This window comes from Miscanthus floridulus, chromosome 5, assembly GCF_019320115.1.
Source record: "Miscanthus floridulus cultivar M001 chromosome 5, ASM1932011v1, whole genome shotgun sequence".
Taxonomy (NCBI): domain Eukaryota; kingdom Viridiplantae; phylum Streptophyta; class Magnoliopsida; order Poales; family Poaceae; genus Miscanthus; species Miscanthus floridulus.
In genome coordinates, this window is record NC_089584.1 from 68,513,658 (window position 1) to 68,533,589 (window position 19,932).

Here is a 19,932-nt window from a genome sequence, read left to right on the forward strand (position 1 = left end):
GGCGCGCAATGTTGTCGCCCACTCCTCCGACAAAGTCACCCAGGCGGCGTGATAGAATAAGACAAGCATCTCCATCGACTCTAGGGGAAGGGGGCTCTCGGGCCCGCTCGTCAGTGTCCCGAGCCACGCGCCTTCGCCTCTAAGGAAGCCTCGAGAAGGATCACCTAGTGGAGGCTAGTCCAAGCAGATAGCCCCCAGCGGTCAGAGCATTAGTGCTAGAAGAGCCGGACGACGCCTAAAGCTCCTCTGACTCCACGACAATGCCAGGGTGCACCACGTCGTGGCAGCTCCCTCCTGGACTCTGGCACACATAGACCATAGACCCAAACCTCAAACTGCCTTATACCAGACCTCCCTCAGAATATAAGGGGGGAAGGTCGGCACCTAGAGGGGGGAGGTCAAACTCAAAATAGACCAGAGCACTCCGAGCTCTGCTCAGAAAGACAGCAAGCAGAGGGGAACGACCGAGCGTTCCTCCCCATGGCAATCTGGTGAGAGAGAGGAGCGTTTCTTCTTCCTCACAGGGGAACAACCACACCGTCGATGAGCTTAGGATAGCATCGAGCGATCCCCTACCAAATCTCTTTCTCTTTCGTTGTAACCCCCCGATTTGGATTCTCTCGAATACAAAGAACAACCATTGCTGGACATAGGGCTCTGATAGCCTAACCTAGGATACATCGCCGTGTCTTCTCTTATGTTCTTTAGTCCACCCGAGCCACTAGAGACCCACACTCAGTGACACCCGACGAACAACGATGCTTGCCATGACAACAAACCCGCAATAGCTAGAGTGCCAGGTAGGGGAGCGTGTCAAGTGTGATCAAGGCTCTACAGTGGCTAGAGCCGCCCACCTCATCGTCGAAGCAAGTGGTGCCACCTTAGACGGTGGCGTCCACCTCCCCGGTGAGTTCTCCGTCATGACCGGTGCCTTTGCCCCGGTTAGGTCCTCAACTTTGGGAGCTTGGCCTACTCGCCAACTACTATGGCGAACTCCACCGGCTCAAGGAGGTCGAGCCGGTGGACAATGAGTCCCTAGCATTGTCTCCTCCATTGGGCCTCTTGGGAGCATATCTCAAGGTCCTTGTACGGTAGATCCGACTCAGTTTTGGCCTGAACCCCACCGTATTGGAGCACCGCTAGATGTGTTATATGCTGGTGAACGTCCACTACCAGATTCTCACTAGCGAGGTGCTACCGCCGCCCAACCGCTTCTGGTATGAAAGCCCTAGTTTGGTTTTAGATAATTGATGAAACCCTAGGACTAACCTTTGATCTAAGCGTATGAATTAGATGAGGTAGTCCAATCCAAGTGGTGGAGCTAGATGATAGTCATGGTGAAGGTGATGGCCACAAAGGAGATGATCAAGTGCTTCACATTTGGAAAAGAAGAAAGAGAAAAAACAAAAATGGGCTCAAGACAAAAGTATATTGATAGGAGTCATTTTTGGTTTGCACTCAAGACACCATAGAGGGTGTTAGTGATTGAGGATCGATAGCCATACTATAAAGAGGGGAAATCTTTGGCTAAGCGGTTATTGAGTGCCACTAGCTGACATGATTATTGCATATGCATTTAGGTACCTAGTGTGCTAACTTTGACTCTTGAAAAATGCTTTAAAAAATGCTAACACACGAACATATGAGTTGTACACACTGTGGTTAGCAACTTGGAAGCAAGGGTGAAGAGGTTGAGGAGTTAAAAAAAGAAAAGGAGGAGAAAGTCAGTGACCGGACTCTGCTTGTGCAGTGACCGGTCAATTTTAGCCGAGTTGGCCGAGGGCGCGGCACAGCGATCGGACGCTGGACCTGACTCTAGGGTCGCGTTCGGTCTAGCTCAGAAGAGTAGGTGGCTTGCAACCCTTGTAGAGCTAGAGAAAAATTGCATTACGCTGTTTGTTGTACTAATCAATTGCTCTAGTGCTTCGTAGAGTTTTTAAATAGGCTATTCACCCCCTCTAGCCGTATTAGGACCTTTCAAGTGGTATCAGAGCCGTGGTCACCGTTTGATTGAAGGCTTAACAACCTCGGTGTCAAAAGATGGCTCAAGTTGTGTTCAACCATGTGGGGGGCAAACCACCGTTCTTTGATGGCACATGCTATGATTATTGGAAGAGTAAGATGAAGATGTATCTTGGTTCAATCAATGATCAAGTGTGGGATGTGATCGAGAGTGACTATGTGATTCTTGATCCCGACAATCTCACCAACCAAGACAAGGCCAACAAGCAATGCAACACAATGGCTCTCAAGACTATTTATATTGCCATTGATTCTAAGGTGTTTGAGCAAATTAAGGATTGTGAAAGAGCTAGTGAGGTGTGGAAGAGATTAGAAGAAACATATGAGGGCACACCGGCGGTGAAGAGTGCCAAACTATACATCCTCAAGGATAAGTTGACAAGCTTCAAGATGAAGGATGATGAGAGCATTCTAGAGATGTTCCATCGATTGTAAGTGATTGTCAATGACTTGAATGTTTTGTGTGAGAAGATCAATGATGATGATGTCTCTCATTGGTTCTTGATGTGCTTACCGCCAAGATTTGAGACATTGAGATTGATCATCATTAGAGGAAGATTGAAGCAACTAACCCCCAACCAAGTACTAGGTGATGTCATGACACAAGAGACATACCATGTGGAAAGGGAAAGGGTTGATCAAGATGAGAAGAAGGATGAAGACAAGAAGAAGAAGAGTGTAGCATTCAAGGCTAGCTCATCATCCAAGAACAAGGGCAAGTCTAAGAAAGAAGAATCAAGTGAGGATGAAGGTGCTAGTGACATTGATGATGAAGCCATGGCTCTCTTTATGCGCAAATTTGGAAGATTCATGAAGAAAAAGGGCTATGGTGCAAGAAAGAGAAGAGACAACAACCATAGCAAAGATTATGTGAGAAGATGCTATAAGTGTAAAAGCAAGGATTATGTTGTAGCGGATTGTCCCTACAATAGTGAGAATGATGAAGATGAGAAGAAGAATAAGGAGAAGAAGGAAAAGAAAGAGAAGAAGGAAAAGAAATAGAAGAAGGAGAAGAAGATGACCTTCCAAAAGAAGAAGAAGGGTGGTGGCTATGTCGTGACATGGGATAGTGATGCTTCATTAGAAGATGATGATTCTAGTGATGATGACAAGAAGTCCAAGAAGAAGGCTCTTGCAAGCATAGCCATCAACAACAATCCATCCATCTTCGACACTCCATCAACTTGCATCATGGCAAAACCTACCAAGGTAAGATATAATGTGAGTGATAATGATGCTTGTGAAAGTGATGATTGTAGGAGTGATGATGATGAGGAGTACACCAAGGAGGAGCTCATGGACATGTTGGAGCAAGTCCACACTTATTTTGAGATGAAGACAAAGGAGTGCAAAGAATTGTGCAAGAAGGTCAAATCTCTTGAGCAATCCTTTGATAGCTTCTCATGAGAGTCTAAGGAAAGACCATGAGGAGCTTGGCAATGCTCATACTAAGCTTGAAAAAGCTCACTCCTCTCTCCTCGAGCAAGTCAAGAAAGAGGTAGCCAAAGGAGGAGCAAGTGATTATGTCATGTGATGTGGGACTAACATGTGATATTCTTGATGAATCCTTTTATGAGCCCATTGTTGTTGCTCCCACTGACCCTTCTTGTAGCACTACCACTTCTACTTCACCTTTGAGTGATGGTTTCACTTGTGATGCCTCACTAATGGTGGAAAATGAGACCCTCAAGAAGAAGGTTAATGAGCTCACTTGTGCCTTAGGCAATGCCTATGGTGGAGATGCTCGCTTGCTAAAGTGCTTGGGTAGCCAAAGGTTTTCTCTCAACAAAGAGGGATTAGGCTATACTCCCAAGAAAGGCAAGGCGACCTTTGTCACTCCCAAAGCTTGCTTTTGTGAAGGGCAATGGTTGGTTTTGTAATAGATGCAAGCAAGTGGGCCATATAGAGCAATATTGTAAGAACAAGAACAAGCAAAATAATATATCCTCAATTAAGTTTGATTCTTGTTATTTGCTTACCAAGAGTGCCAATGGTGTGAAGGCTAAGTTCGTTGGTGCACCAATTGTGGGATCAAAGAAGAAGGCCATTTAGGTGCCAAAGAGCTTAGTAACTAACCTTCAAGGGCCCAAACAAGTTTGGGTACTTAAAAAGAATTGATCTTCTTTTGTAGGTTAATTATAAAGCCGGAGAAATGCATTGGGTGCATGATAGTGGGTGCACACAACACATGACCAGTGATTCACGGATGTTCAATTCAATCAACACAAATGATAGCAATGGGGTTGATAGTATTACATTTGGTGATAATGGCAAAGGAAAGGTCAAAGGGCTTGGTAAGATTGCAATATCCAATGACTTGAGCATTTCTAATGTGCTACTAGTAGAGAGCTTGAACTTCAACCTATTGTCGGTAGCTCAATTGTGTGATCTTGGTTTCAAGTGCATATTTGGTGTGGATGATGTAGAGATCATAAGTGTAGATGGCTCTAACTTGATATTCAAAGGATTTAGATATGAGAATCTATACTTGATTGATTTTAATGCTAGTGAAGCTCAATTGTCAACATGTTTGCTCACTAAGTCTAGCATGGGTTGGTTATGGCATAGAAGGCTTGGTCATGTTGGAATGAAACAATTGAACAAACTGAATAAGCATGATCTAGTAAGGGGCTTGAAAGATGTCACATTTGAGAAGGATACGCTTTGTAGTGCATGTCAAGCCAGAAAGCAAGTTGGTAACACACATCCTAAGAAGAGCTTGATGAGTACATCTAAGGCATTTGAGTTGTTGCACAGGGACTTGTTAGGACCAACCACATACAGTAGCATTGGTGGAAACTGTAACACCCTCGGTGTTACACCCTAAATCATTTACTAAAACATGTCATGAGCATCATGTTTATGTGTTAGTGCATGTGATAGAATGTGTAGATAAATTTCTTGTAACTTAAAATGATCAATAAAAATGCTAAATGAAAGTTGATTCAATAGCTCATGTATATCAAGTAGGGTTGAAAACCAATTTTTATTATGCAAAGATACTATAGAACATGTGTGTGATACTTAAATAAAGTTTGAAGTACAAACTTTGTAGTTGATAGTGAAATACTTGCTGTTGAAAAATGATATTACTAGCTAATATTTCTACTAGCCTAGAAATTGCAAATTGACATCAAGTTCAACTAAAAAACTTAGAAAAAATTTCAAGTTTGTAAACAGCTAGACTTGCTATGTTTAGCAAATTATTTTGAGAAATTGAGTTAAGAGGTGGTGTTGTGTTCTAGCTTAGATTGGTAGCCTAAGAGACCCTCTTTAGCATAGTAAAGGTGGTTTAGTGTCAACCTCAACCGTTTAGTTGCTATCGACGCTTTAAAATTCACGCACAACATGTTCTCGGGTTGGCTCACCGGGTGGACTGCGGTCACTAGGCTCAGGCGCTCGGTGTCATCGCACTGGTCGCGCATGCGAGCAATGCCACGCGTGGCTGGCTATGGCTACCTTTAGCCTAGGTGCAGCCCGGCCGCCATTGGCCCCGCTGCGTGGTGCCACCGCTATAGCTACCTGCCCCGTCCCGCGCCGCGACGAAGCCACTGCCGGTGCCATCACCTCACCATCGCATCCGCATTGCTTCCCAGCCTTGCGTTGCCACTATTGATGCCACTACGACACTGTGCTGCACCGCCGCTCGCCTTGTCCCCACGCACATGTGGGCTGTCATGACTGCCTCGTGCCGTCGCCATGCCTTAATGGCACTGCGGCTGCGCATGCCGTGCCCCCACCTGCCTCCGCGCGCACGCACATGGTATGGCCACATTGTCACGTAGTGGGTGCGTAGACACTGCCTCGGGTCTAGCCATCCGCTTGCCGCCAAAGAGAGGATGAGCCAAGCCAGACCTGCCCTCCCTCTCTGCCACCGAGACCGGCTAACCCCACTCGCTTAATTTGGCATGGTTGATTCATCATGTCCCTAGATTCTCCATTAAGCCACCTGACCCCGACCCCCACCTAACCTTGAAGCGAGCATGGCTAGGCTCTAATTTGGAGTTTTTCCCCGCCGCCGTGCCTTTAGGGCCATGCTCGCCCATGGCCGAGGGTGGCCCTCCTACCGCCCCTCCTGAGCTAATTCACCTACACCACTAGCTTTGCCTTGTCTCCCTATCCACCTTGTGCATGCTAGTGGAACCACTACCACCTCCCTGTTGTTGCTGATGCGATCATGCCACCACGGTGCACCACCGCATGTCTCGGCCACACGTGGCCAGCCCTCCTCCACCATCCTTCGCCCCAACCATCACCTCAGCCTAATTTAGGGTACCCTCCTGATGCTCATGTGCTAACCAGTTAGGCCTGTAGCTACCCAGCTCATCGGAATAGTGGCGCCACCATCATGGATGGCCGCACACTGCTACACCCTTCCCTAGTAAGTTGTGTCACCCTGCACCGCTGCTTGGGTTGAGATGGTGACCGACCCATTAGGTGGTTTGTTATAGGTCCTAGGTGGCCGGTGTAGTCGCGCTGTGTCATCGCTCGCCGCGCCGCCGTGCGCTGGGTCACCAGGGGTGTGTGTGGGGGAATTCCAGGAAAGCCAGGGGGTTAAGTGAAAAAGGTTTGAGGAGGGGAAAATAGTGTTAGTACTTAGTTGTAATTTGGGAGGAGTTTAAGGTCTCTTTTGCAAGATCACCAGCGCGCGTGGGCTTTCCCCGATGAGGGCAGTCTCCTCATGGGCCGGCCTCGCATGGGCCACGCCTGCGGGCCGCTACACGTGTGCACTGTGTCCAAAAATTGTGCTCTATCTGTTGGTGTATTTAGTTCATATCTATATATGTTGATACTAGGAGCTATTAAATCATTTTCAAGTGCTTCACATTATTAAAATGAGTCATTGTAGGAATTTTCATGGTAAGTTGGTGATAGCTTTAGTCCTGAAATTTTTATGGTAACTTCATATTATGTGCTCACTATAATTTTTGTAGCTTTAGAATAGACTAAGCATTATGGTAGTTAAATGCTCTTTGTTTGAATATACATTAAATCATTAGTAGAAATAAAGATATATCCTTCATTTATAAAGCTAGGTGTTTGTTAGTTGAACCCAACACTTTGCTTGGTAAAGATGATAGTTAGCTTAGTACCTTAGTCATTAGAGCTAGCTTAGTAGCTTAGTATACATATTCTTAGTTTAAGAGTTGCTAGTTGCCTAAATGCTAAGTGTTGCATCATCATCGCATGCATATAAAGAATGAGTTGGCAGAGATAGTGACCACCTGACGATCACTGAGTTTGAGGAGATCATCAAGGAATACGAGGAGGAGATTCTTGTGTAGAAGGAGGTCCTAGAGCCACCACTGACTGACTCAGCTGACACCACGCCTGCCCAAGGCAAGCCCCGGTGCATAACCCCTTATTTTTTATAATCACTGAATATATATATGTGATGTGCATTTATGTTACAGGAATCTTATAAAAACCACCTACATAGATATAACTATCCTATGAGTCCTACTAGTACAGGTTTGAGTAGCTACTTTGCTTAGGTGTTCGATAGCATGAGTAACCTGCCGTTACTCACAATAGGTGATTATTATTACTCTCATAATGAAATGATGAAAGGAAAAATGGAGACATGGTAGGGATATAGGTATGGGTATTGGTGGGTGTAATAGGTCAGGGAAAAGTGGAGGTCTAAGCACCATGTTGAGACCAGGTCTCAAGTGTGCGGGCTTGGAGTCCAAGTTTGGATGGGGACCTAGGACCCTATGACAGGAGTGGAATGGGTTGGGCTTGTTTGTGCCTAGGGTACGAACGAGGCATGTGTGTTTGAGGTACCCAGCTAGGATACATTGGTTCACGAATCATTGTTTCTATGAGATGGTATGACTTGGCTATGGTCTAGCACCGTAGTAAGAACTAGAAGATGAAAGATGGTGAAATGGTTCTGATTGCTCAACCCTTGCTTGAAAGTAGAACATGTGCTTACCTAGAATGGTTAGTTAATGAAGTAATCATGACTGCTAATAAAACTTGACTATAAGGATGAACTGTTAGTAATGCTTTCCGCAAATAAAAAAGAAAACAACAAACCCATATTGCCTATCATATCCTTGAGAGTCGGGAAACTATTCCTACTAGTCGGGTAAGTCTTGCGAGTACATTATGTACTTAGGGTTTATTTTACCCCTATTATAGGTGTAGCTTGAGGAGTAGCTCTTGTGTGGAGGATTCTTCTAGTGGAACACAGACGGATCCTTGTATCATTTTCGCTAGATGTTTATTTTTATTCCACTGTTTAATTATAGCACTCTAAACTCTAGTATTGTAATAAATAATTTCAAGAACTCTTGTTGTATGAAATGGACTAAGTATTGTAAGCTCGTACTCATTATTAGATTCTGGATGTAAAACATGGATTGTTTTGAGTTCTTCCTTGGGGTGTGCTCGATGGAACTGTTCAATGTTGCTCACTTTCGAGGTGGTTAGTGTCTAATGGAAGACGAGCACCTCCGAAAGCATGTTATTTTAGTCGGTTCTGCCACAGGTGGTATCAGAGCCAATAATGAGTCTACGAGTTTAAAAACTCTTTTTTTTAAAAACCTAAAATTTGACCAACAAAAGCTTTGCGAAAAGTAGGATACGATAGGTTACGTAAATAAGTATAAGACCTAGTAATATAGTCTATCTAGGATAGTTGCACTAGTTTTATCTAATTAATCTTCTATAGGTATACTAACTTATGTTACGTAAGAATCGTTTAGCGTGCGGGAAGTGAGTGTGCGCTGTGCCAAAATTTATATAGGAATGCCGCTATATTCTATCCTAAGCGAACGAATAGGTCGATCCATGCATCATGAAAAGAGAATCTTGCTTAAACTAAACTCTCCCACACGTATAATTTTTTTGATAGTAAATTGATAGGATAATAAATAAAGATAAATGCTTTAACTCTTAAGAAAAAGTCTTGCTAGTAACCATTATTAGGCCTTATCATCTCTCTTGCCTTTTGTTTCTAAATATAGAGGCTTTGTTCCTAACGGTGGGTTCCTATCTATTTATAGATGAACCTGAGGTCTAATCATGGGAGCACCAGTGCTAGGACGGGCTGTGGTCTTGGTGAAGACCAGGGCAAAAATGGTCGTGGCAATGATCATGGCAATGCCAACGAGGAGAGCCATGAGGCCCCACTCCTTGGTCCTCCTCCTTCGCCACCACCACCGTCTTCGATGACCCATGTCGAGATGATGGCTTAGATGTTGGCTGCTCGTCATGAGTCGTCCCATGCCTTGGAGATGCTAGCATAGGCTATTGGTGGCTTCGCCCGTGGAGGCCCCGTTGGTAATGGCGGGAATGGGGGTGGTGCTCACGGTCCCGAGAGGCCCTATTCCTATTAGGACTTTTTAGGGACACACCCACCCATGTTTGCGCGGACTGTTGAGCCTCTAGACGTGGAGCATTGGCTTTGTATTCTAGAGCAGAAGTTTTAGCTACTCATTGTGACTGACGAGTAGAATGTGCGCTTTGTCGCACAATAGCTTCTACGATCTTCCAGTCCTTGGTGGGACACTTTCAATGTCATGTAGCCTATGGACCACCATGTGACTTGATGGGAGTTTACCACTGCTTTTCGTTAGTACAATATTCCTACTAGTTTACTGAACAGGAAGCTATCCAAGTTTCTGGAGCTAAAGTAAGGAAATATGACTGTGATGGAGTATGTGAACAAGTTCAACCATCTTGCATAGTATGCTGGGACTCATGTGGATACTGATGAGAAGAAGATGGACCATTTCAATCATGGTCTCTCTTGCATCTTGCAAGAGAAGCTGTATACAAGGGGCTTTTCAGACGTTTGGTGCTTTGATGAATGCTGCCATTGCTTTGGAGGGACTTCAGCATGACTCTTAGGCTAAGTGGAAGCACAAGAGGGTGATCATTGGGTCTTCTAGTCACTCATAGTCTTAGAAGGTATAGGTTGTGAGGAGGGTGTCCTATCACACTCTGGGGGGACAGTCATCTCGTCAGAGTCAGCAGACTCACCAAGCATCTCCCACTTAGTACCATGCACCTACTCAGCAGGTGCAACAGCCTTAGGGACAGCAGGTTCTACCTCATCATGGATAGGGGAACAAGCTAGGTGCTTGTTTCAAGTGTGGCAAGGAAGGCCACTATGCTTGTGAGTGCCCCCAGAACTAGTTTACTCAGTCTTTTAGCCTTTAGCCAACTCTCGTTTGGTCAAGAGGACTATCATTAGGAAGAAGGTGCTCGTGAGCCGCTCGGGACAGGTTAACTTCACTGAGGCTGAGGAGATCCCATAGGAAGAGCTTGTGATGGCTGGTATGTTCAGCATTGATTCCCACCCAGCATATGTATTATTTGATTCTGGTGCATCACATTTATTCATGAGTATGGGGTTTGCACAAAGGCACAATATATCTACTATGGCTATTCCTATTGTCTATAGAATCAGAACCCCGGGTGCACAGTTGTGCGTTAAAACTCAGACAAACATAGTAAGACTAGTGCTAGCAACTCACTCTTATCGTCTCCAATTCATGGTGCTGCCTGGGCAAGGCATAGATGCAATTCTGGGAATGAACTGGTTGAGAACTTTTGGGGTAGTCCTAAACCTTACGCAGAGAGTTGTTGAGTTAAAGCTTCCTTCTTCTGAGGATAGAATGTCTCTCCTTATGCCTTCAGTCCCCACCCTACCAGTTGTTGCTCATACTAAAGCTTCTCCTGATCTTGCTATTATTCCTGTGGTTTGTGATTTTTTGGATGTCTTCCCTAAGGATCTACCTGGGTTACCACTGGATCGAGAGGTTGAGTTTGCCATTGAGTTAGAACCTGGTACTGCTCCTATTTCATGGTGTCCTTACTACATGGCTCTAAAGGAACTGGTAGAAATGAAGAAATAGTTAGAAGAATTGTTGGAGAAGGGATTCATCCATCCAAGTTCTTCACTATGGGGTTGTCCAGCTATTTTTGTGAAGAAGGATGACACTCTTTGGATGTGTGTGGATTATCGCCCTCTCAATGCGGTAACCATTAAGAACAAGTATCTTTTACCTCGTATTGATACTTTGTTCGATCTGTTAGCTGGTGACAAGGTGTTTTCAAAGATTGATCTTCGTTCAAGGTATCACCAAATTAAGATCCAGCCACAAGATATACCAAAGATAGTTTTATCTACTAGGTATGGGTTTTATGAATACCTAGTCATGTCTTTTGGCCTCACCAATGCTCCTATATTCTTCATGTACCTCATGAACTCAGTCTTTATGCTGGAGTTGGACAAGTTTGTAGTGGTGTTCATTGATGATATATTGATATATTCTAAGAACAACAAAGAGCATGCACAACATCTTCGGATAGTATTGACTCGGTTAAGGGAACACAAGCTATATGCCCAATTTAGCAAGTGTGAGTTTTGGTTGGATCGAGTGCAGTTTTTGGGACATGTGAAAGCTCTAGTTTGGTTTTGGTGAATTGATGAAACCCTAAGTGCTAACCTAGTTTATCAAGTGATCATGAGATAGGTAGCACATTCCAAGTGACGAAGCAAATGAAGATCATGACATGATGATGGTGATGACATGGTGATGATCAAACGCTTGGACTTGAAAAGAAGAAAGAGAAAAACAAAAGGCTCAAGGCAAAGGTATAAATGGTAGGAGCTTTTTTGTTTTGGTGATCAAGACACTTAGAGAGTGTGATCACATTTAGGTTTGATAGCTGTACTATTAAGAGGGGTGAAACTCGTATCGAAATGCGGTTATCAAAGTGCCACTAGATGCTCTAACTCATTGCATATGCATTTAGGATCTAGTGGAGTGCTAACACCCTTGAAAATGTTTGTGAAAATTGCTAACACATGTGCACAAGGTGATACACTTGGTGGTTAGCACATTTGAGCAAGGGTTAGGAACTTCACCGGCAAAGTGTCCGCCCATAGAGTGCGGACAGTCCAATGGTGCCATCGGTGCCCTAGACAGAAAAGACAGAGGTCACTGTAAGTGACCGGACGCTGGTCTCGGCTGGACCGGTGCGTTCGGTCAGTGGCAGCTGAGGGCGCGCAGCGTCAGTCTTTGACCGGACACTAGGTCACAAACTGACCGGACACTAGAAGGCTACGTATGGTCCTACTGATGTGGTAACACACAGTGTTGTAGGTGACTAACCGGACGCTAACTGTGTCCGGTCAAGCATGACCGGACGCGTCTGGTCATGAAAAGTTGTCTCTGGATGCTTACTAGAAATGACCAGACGCTGGGGTTCAGTGTTTGGTCACTTTGAGCTGCTACATCTGGTCATCACTTGACCATTGAGATCAGGCGATCAACATTTGAAGAGAGGGGACACATGGCACGCATCGCGTGATCGGACGCTAAGGTCCAACGTCCGGTCGATATGACCGGAGCGTCCGGTCACCCCATGTTGTGCCCAGTGAAGGGGTACAACGGTTCTATTTTATGGGGGCTTCTATTTAAGCCCCATGGCTAGCTCAAGCTCACTCTCTTGGCCATTTGCATTGACATAACAACCTTGTGAGCTTAGCCAAAGCCCTCCCACTCATCTCCATCATTGATTCATCATCTTTGTGAGATTGGGAGAGAATCCAAGTGCATTGCTTGAGTGTTTGCATCTAGAGGCACTTGGTGTTTGTGTTTCGCTATGGGATTCACTTGTTACTCTTGGTGGTTGCCGCCACCTAGATGGCTTGGAGCAGTGAGGATCATCGAGCGGAGGTTGGTGATTGTCTCTGACTCCGATCGTGGTGATTGTGAGGGGTTCTTGACCTTTCCTCGACGGAGAGCCAAAAGGTACTCTAGTGGATTGCTCATGGCTTGTGTGATCCTCATCTTGTGTTGGTTGTGTGGCACCCTATTGAGGGTTTGGCATGTGATGCCAATTAGCTCGTGAACCTCCAAGTGAGTGAATCGCCACAACGAGGACTAGCTTGCCGGCAAGCAAGTGAATCTCGGTAAAAAAATCATTGTGTTCATCATTTGATTCCGAGGTGATTGGTCTTCATTGATATTCATTCTTGTGATTGATTGGCTCCTTCTTCGACACGGCGGTATAAACAAATTGCTCACTCTCTTTACATTACCACAAACTGGTTGTCAAGCTCTTTAGTGTAGCTAGTTGTGAGAGCTTGTTAGTTTGGTTATTGTGGCTCTTTAGTTAGCTTTTGAGAGCACACTAACTTAGTGTAGTGTCATAGCTATCGTGTGGATATAAACTATATAAATTAGAATTGTGGTAGGCGGCTTGTATTTTTAGTAGGCTAGCGCAACACTTGCTTTGCCTTATAATTATCTAGCCGGTTTGTTAAGTGTTGTTGTAGAAATTTTTAATAGGCTATTCACCCCGCTCTAGCCATTAGGACCTTTCAAGTGGTATTAGAGCCAAGGTCACCATGATTTGAGGCTTAACAACCTTCGATGTAAAAATGGCTAAAATCAACAATACCAAGAAGCCACCCCAATTTGTTGGCACAAATTATCCATATTAGAAATCAAAGATGACCACACATATCAAGTCAATCAATAGAAAAGTGTGGAAAGTGGTAGAAATCAAAATTGAGATTGGTAATCCAGAGAATCCCACCATGGCCAAAGAAGTGCTTCTCCAAAATAATGATATTGCTCTAAGTGTCATTCATGATGCAATTGATGAGAGAACATTTGAGCAAATCAAAAATATTGAGATGGCTCATGAGGCTTGGAAGAAGTTGGAAGAATCATTTGAGGGCACTCAAGTCGTGAAGGGTGCAAAGGCATACATTCTCAAAGAGAAGTTTGCAAGCTTCAAGATGAAGGAGGATGAGAGTGTGCCAGAGATGTTCCATAGGCTTCAAGTGCTTGTCAATGATCTCAAAACACTTGGAGAAGAGGTGAAGGACAAGGACTTCTCTCACAAGTTCTTGAGATGTTTACATTCAAGATTTGGCATATTGGTCACTATTCTAGTGAGAAGTGGTTTGGACACCATGACACCAAACCAAGTGTTGGGAGATATAATGACCGATGATACATATAGAGATGATGATGAGAAGGAAGAAAAGAAGGAGAAGAAAGATGAGAAGAAGAAGAGTGTGGCATTCAAGGCCACATCATCTAAGGGCAAGGCTAAGCAAGAAACATCAAGTGAAGATGATGGCTCATGGGATGATGATGGCTCCCTTTATCAAGAAATTTGGCAAGTTCATGATGAAGAAAGGGTACCATGCTAGAAGAAAGAAATCTTCATCCAAGAACAAGGAAGAGTCAAGAAGGTGCTTTAAATGTGGAAGCAAAGATCATCTTGTTGCTCAATGCCCATACAATAGCGATAATGATGATGACAACAAGAAGAACAAGAAGAAGGACAAGATGACCTTCAAGAAGAAGAAGGGTGGTTCATATGTGGTCACTTGGGATAGTGATGCTTCCTCAAGTGATGATGATGATGATAGCGATGATGACAAGACCACCAAGAAGAAGGCACTTGCAAGCATTGCAATCAATGAGAAGCCTTCTCTCTTCGACACTCCATCATGCTTCATGGCTAAGGCTACTAAGGTACAAACTTGTGATGATGAAAGTGATGATGAACATGATAATTAAAATGATAGTGATAGTGTTGATGATGAACCTACTAAAGATGAATTATTTGACATGCTAGAAGATGCTAAAGAACACTTTGACATTAAGAGAAGGGAATGCAAGAGCTTGAATAAGGAGGTAAAAGCCCTTAAGCAAGCCCTTGATGAGCTCAAAGCAACTCATGAGAGGCTAGAGGAAGCCCATGAGAAGCTTGGCAAGGCTCACAAGAAGCTTGAAAAAGCTCATTCCTCTTTGCTTAATGAGCAAGATAAAAAGAAGCATGTTGAGACTTGTGATGTAGGTTTAACTTGTGATATAATTGATGAATCATTATCTATGCCTATCATTGTTGCTCCCACTAACCCTTCTTGTAGTACTTCTACTTCCACCTCATCGAGTAGTAATGGTCTCACTTGTGATGCCTCACTAATGGTTGAGAATGAGAACCTCAAGAAGGAGGTCAATAAGCTCACTCACACCTTGGCTAAGGCCTATGGTGGTGAGGACCACTTGCTTATGTGCTTGGGTAGCCAAAGAGCTTCTCTCTACAAAGAGGCATTGGGCTATACCCCCAAGAAAGGCAAGGTGGCCTTTGCTCCTCACAAGACTAGTTTTGTGAAGAGCAATGGTCATTTTTGCACTAGTTGCAAGCAAGTTGGTCATAAAGAGCCTGAATGCAAGAACAAAGGCAAAAATGCTATTGTATCCTGCATTAAGATTAATTCTTTCTATGTGCTTACTAAGGGTGCAAATGGTGTAAAGGCTAAGTTCATTGGTAAACCATGAATGGGCTCAAAGAAGAAAGCCATTTGGGTACCAAAGAGCTTAGTAACTAACCTTCATGGACCCAAGCAAGTTTGGGTACCTAAAAAGAATTGATCTTCTTTTGTAGGTCAATTACAAAGCCAGAGGAAGGCATTGGGTTCTTGATAGTGGGTGCACTCAACACATGACCAGTGATGAAAGAATGTTCAACTCAATCAATACCAATGGCAATGATGGTTATGATAGTATCACATTTGGTGATAATGGCAAAGGCAAGGTCAAAGGGCTTGGTAAGATTGCAATATTCAATGACACGAGCATATCCAATGTGTTGCTAGTAGAGAGCTTGAACTTTAATTTGCTATCCATGGCTCAATTGTGTGATCTTGGATTCAAATGCATATTTGGGGTAGATGATGTAGAGATCATAAGTATAGATGGCTCTAACTTGATTTTCAAAGGCTTTAGATATGAGAATCTATACTTGGTTGATTTCAATGCTAGTGAAGCTAGATTATCTACATGCTTGTTCACTAAGTCTAGCATGGCATAGAAGGCTTGGTCATGTTGGAATGAAATAATTGAATAGATTGGTTAAGCATGACTTGGTTAGAGGCTTGAAAGATGTTGTGTTTGAAATGGATAAGCTTTGTATCTCTTGTCAAGCCGGAAAACAAGTTGGAAACACCCATCCCAAGAAAAGCATGATGAGCACTAGTAAAGCATTTGAGTTATTGCACATGGATTTGTTTGGGCCAACATAATACACTAGCATCGGTGGTAACAAATATGGCTTTGTGATAGTGGATGATTATACTAGATACACATGGATATTCTTTCTAGTGGACAAAAGTGATGTGTTTGCAACATTCAAATCATTTGTCAAGGGCATTCACAATGAGTTTGAAACAACCATCAAGAAAGTTAGAAGTGATAATAGTAGTGAGTTCAAGAACACTAGAATTGATGAGTTGTGTGATGAATTTGGAATTAGACATCAATTCTTGGCCAAGTACACTCCACAATCAAATGACCTTGTTGAGAGGAAAAATAGAACACTCATTGATATGGCAAGGTCTATGCATAGTGAGTACAATGTGAGTCAATCTTTTTGGGCCGAAGCTATCAACACCACTTGCTATTGTAGCAACCGCCTCTATTGTCACCCATTGAAAGAGAAGACACCATATGAGCTCTTGAATGGTAGAAAGCCCAACATTGCATATTTTTGGGTCTTTGGTTGCAAATGCTATATCTTGTAAAAAGGCACTAAATTGGGCAAGTTTGACAAGAAATGTGATGAAGGATTCCTACTTGGTTATTCCACTACAAGCAAAGCATATAGAGTTTGGAATTTAGATAGTGGTACTTTTGAGGAAGTTCATGATGTTGAATTTGATGAAACCAAGGGTTCACAAGTAGAGAATAAGAACTTGGAAGATGTTAGAGGCATTCAACTTTTAAATGCCATGAAGAACATGGATGTTGGTGAATTGAGGCCTAGGCAAGTAAATGATGATGAAGATGATCAAGTGCAAGTGCTCTCTAACTCAAATGTGCAAGATGATACAAATCAAGCTAGTACAAGTGGCTCTCATGACAATGAACAAGATCAAGTGGCTAGTACATCATCTCAACCCAATGATCAAGCAAGTGCAAGCAATCAAGTTCCAATCCTCCAATCAACCAATATTGCAAGGGATCATCCATTGGACACTATCATTGGTGATATTTCAAGAGGTGTGCAAACTAGATCAAGATTGGCTTCATTTTGTGAGCATTTCTCATTTGTGTCATCCATTGAACCAAAGAAGATAGATGAAGCATTAAAGGATGTTGATTAGGTGAATGATATGCATGAAGAGTTAAATAACTTCATAAAAAATCAAGTATGGGAATGATGAGGACATCGCCACACTGGACACACCGGCGCCATGGTCTTCCCCAAGTTCCAATTCGTTCCCAACTCAGCTGCCACGTCGCCCTCGGATTCAGCAGACACGTCGTCACTGTTTCGGTCATAACTTCCTCATACGACATCGAAATGGGCCGTTCTTGGATGCGTTGGAAAGGGGACGACGACGCCATCGTTTTGGATCTAGTCCCAGCTCCAGAAGGTCCGTGGATCATTCTGTGTGACCATGGCAAGGTGTTGCATCACCTATTTGGGCCAACTTGGCCATGTATCGTGTCGGGCCTTAAGCCCAAGTTGTGGGCGCCCAACCCCTGGCCGTCCCCAACCCTAGGTCGAGTCTTAGACTATAAACACAGCCGCCGCCGCTGCTACCCAATTGGGTTTTGTTTAGAGTTTAGTTTTCCATCGAGAAACTGAATCGTTCATTGTAACTATGGTGACAAATCCTTTTACAGTGATCCAGGGCCCCCGTTCTTGATCTCCTCCACTGTGTCGATTAGTCCTTTGGAACCGAGTTCTTGAATCCTCTTTTGATATCCGCGTCATTCATATTTGCAATTTCAGATTGCGTGTTTTACCTTCTTGCTTGTGCTCTTCGATTCGCTTGCAGGAAAAGCCTTCTTGGCGAGGTCAATCAAGTTGTGCTTGGTTGATAACCAACGGAGTAGTGGTGTAACGGTTGTAGGGTTCGAATCGTGTCTGATTTGAAGCCGGATCGCCAACGTCGAGATCTCCATAAATCGAACTTACCGGCTACCTCTCGGAAGATCGGGCCTGTACTCATCAATTGGTATCAGATATTTCAGGTTTACCGCGAGGTATAATCTCGTTTGCCTTAGATTCATATTTGTTCATTACCTAGAGTCCACAAAAAGCCCAAAAATATTTCAATTTCCGCTGTCCTATCGCCCTTTGTGCCTTTGCAATTTCGTTTCAGATTCGTGTTGTTGAGTTTGTGTCCGTGGTCGAGTCTTGTTGCTGGTTTAGGATTGTGTTCGTGGTCGTAGTTCAATCGCCCGTTGCTATGATTTTGTTTTCCGCCGCTATCCCATCCACCGTTCCCAAACAACAAGTCGAAGCCACCACATTACTCGACTTGCCCCGCTAGCCGCCTTGTGTAACTTCTCGCCGCCGCGCAAACCCTAGATAGGTTGCCAGCCGCTCTTATTTTGCCTGTATCGCAGCCCTCCTTACATCATCAGGCAAATATCTACTGCTGTGATCGGTGTTAGAGTTTAGGGACGCTTTGCCCTAACTGCCGCCGCCGTGTTGTGCCTCCCGGAAAACATACCTTGAGATACCTTCGGTAAAACAGGCATAATTTTTCGCTCGTTTATCAGAAAAATCTAAAATTTTTTGTGCAGCTTCTTGACACCATTTGGACCCGACCCAAACTGGCTTAGCCCTGTTTGGTTTCCTCAGAATTGCCAAAAAAATTCAGGAAAATATAGAAAAAAAATTGTCAAAGTTTTTGCACGCTTTTCAGAGAACGTGCTGAATTTCTGTAGACCACATCCCACCTCAGTTGTAGGTGCCAATTTTTGTGGTTGCATCTTTTGTGATCCTTGTTCAGAGAAAAGTATAAAAAAAAATAGTAAAAAAAAGTTTGTTTCCTACTAGTGCCTTTTGGAAAAATCCGGGAAAAATTCAGGAAAAAGGAGAAATCCGGGCTATTTGCTTGTTCTGTGAGTTCTTTCGATCGTCCTTTGTTTTCACCTTGTTGCGCTATGTCTCGACACGTCTTAGCCAGCACCTGTGATTTGTACTTTGGATCCAGATTGAACAATCGCTACTCTGCACTCGTTAATTGCTAATCCTTGCTGTCATATTGTGTGCCTACCCATAGCTCCATATATTCTTCTGTCAGTACAGGTTCATCTTGCAACTGTTACCCACGCTCAACAACAGATTGCTTCGCCACTTTGGTTTTGCTCCTGTTTGGCGTTGGTAAGAATACAGGCAAGACGGTGGTAAGCCACTTGTGATTTTGCATTTCACTTTCACCACCATCACCACCACTTGTTTCCTTTTAGTTGATAGGGATAATACTTTGGTGTTGTCTTTTTCTATCTTCTAACCATGGCAGGAACTCCGACGAACTTCAATGAGTGCGTGTCCAAGGGCAAGCTTGCAACGTTCATGACTGAACAACGCAATCTTATGACCGAGCTGACGCGCAACGTGAATAATCTGGTCACCCGCATTGAACAGCTTGAGCAATGCCCTCCACCTTATCGTGCTGATGATGAAGATGCGGATGCTTTCGGTGATAAAGATGCGTATGCTGACGGTGGTGCCCGTCGCCGCCTCAACTTCAATCGTCGCGGTATGGCAGGTAATAATCATGATAATAATGATCCTTTTGCTAAAATTAAATTTAGTCTACCACCTTTTGCTGGTAATGTTGATCTAGAGGCATATTTAGATTGGGAGCTTGCTGTTCAACAAAAATTTGATTCTCGTAACGTTGCTGCTGAGCATAAAGTTAGACTTGCTACTAGTGAGTTTACTAATTTTGCTTTGTTCTGGTGGAGTGATCTTTGCAATGCCAATAATGCTGCTGCTGTGCCTCAAACTTGGAATGTTTTAAAGCAACGTATGAAATCTCGTTTTGTTCCTCCTTATTACCAACGTGATTTATGTTTGAAACTACAAACTTTAAAACAAGGTGATAAAGGAGTAGAAGCA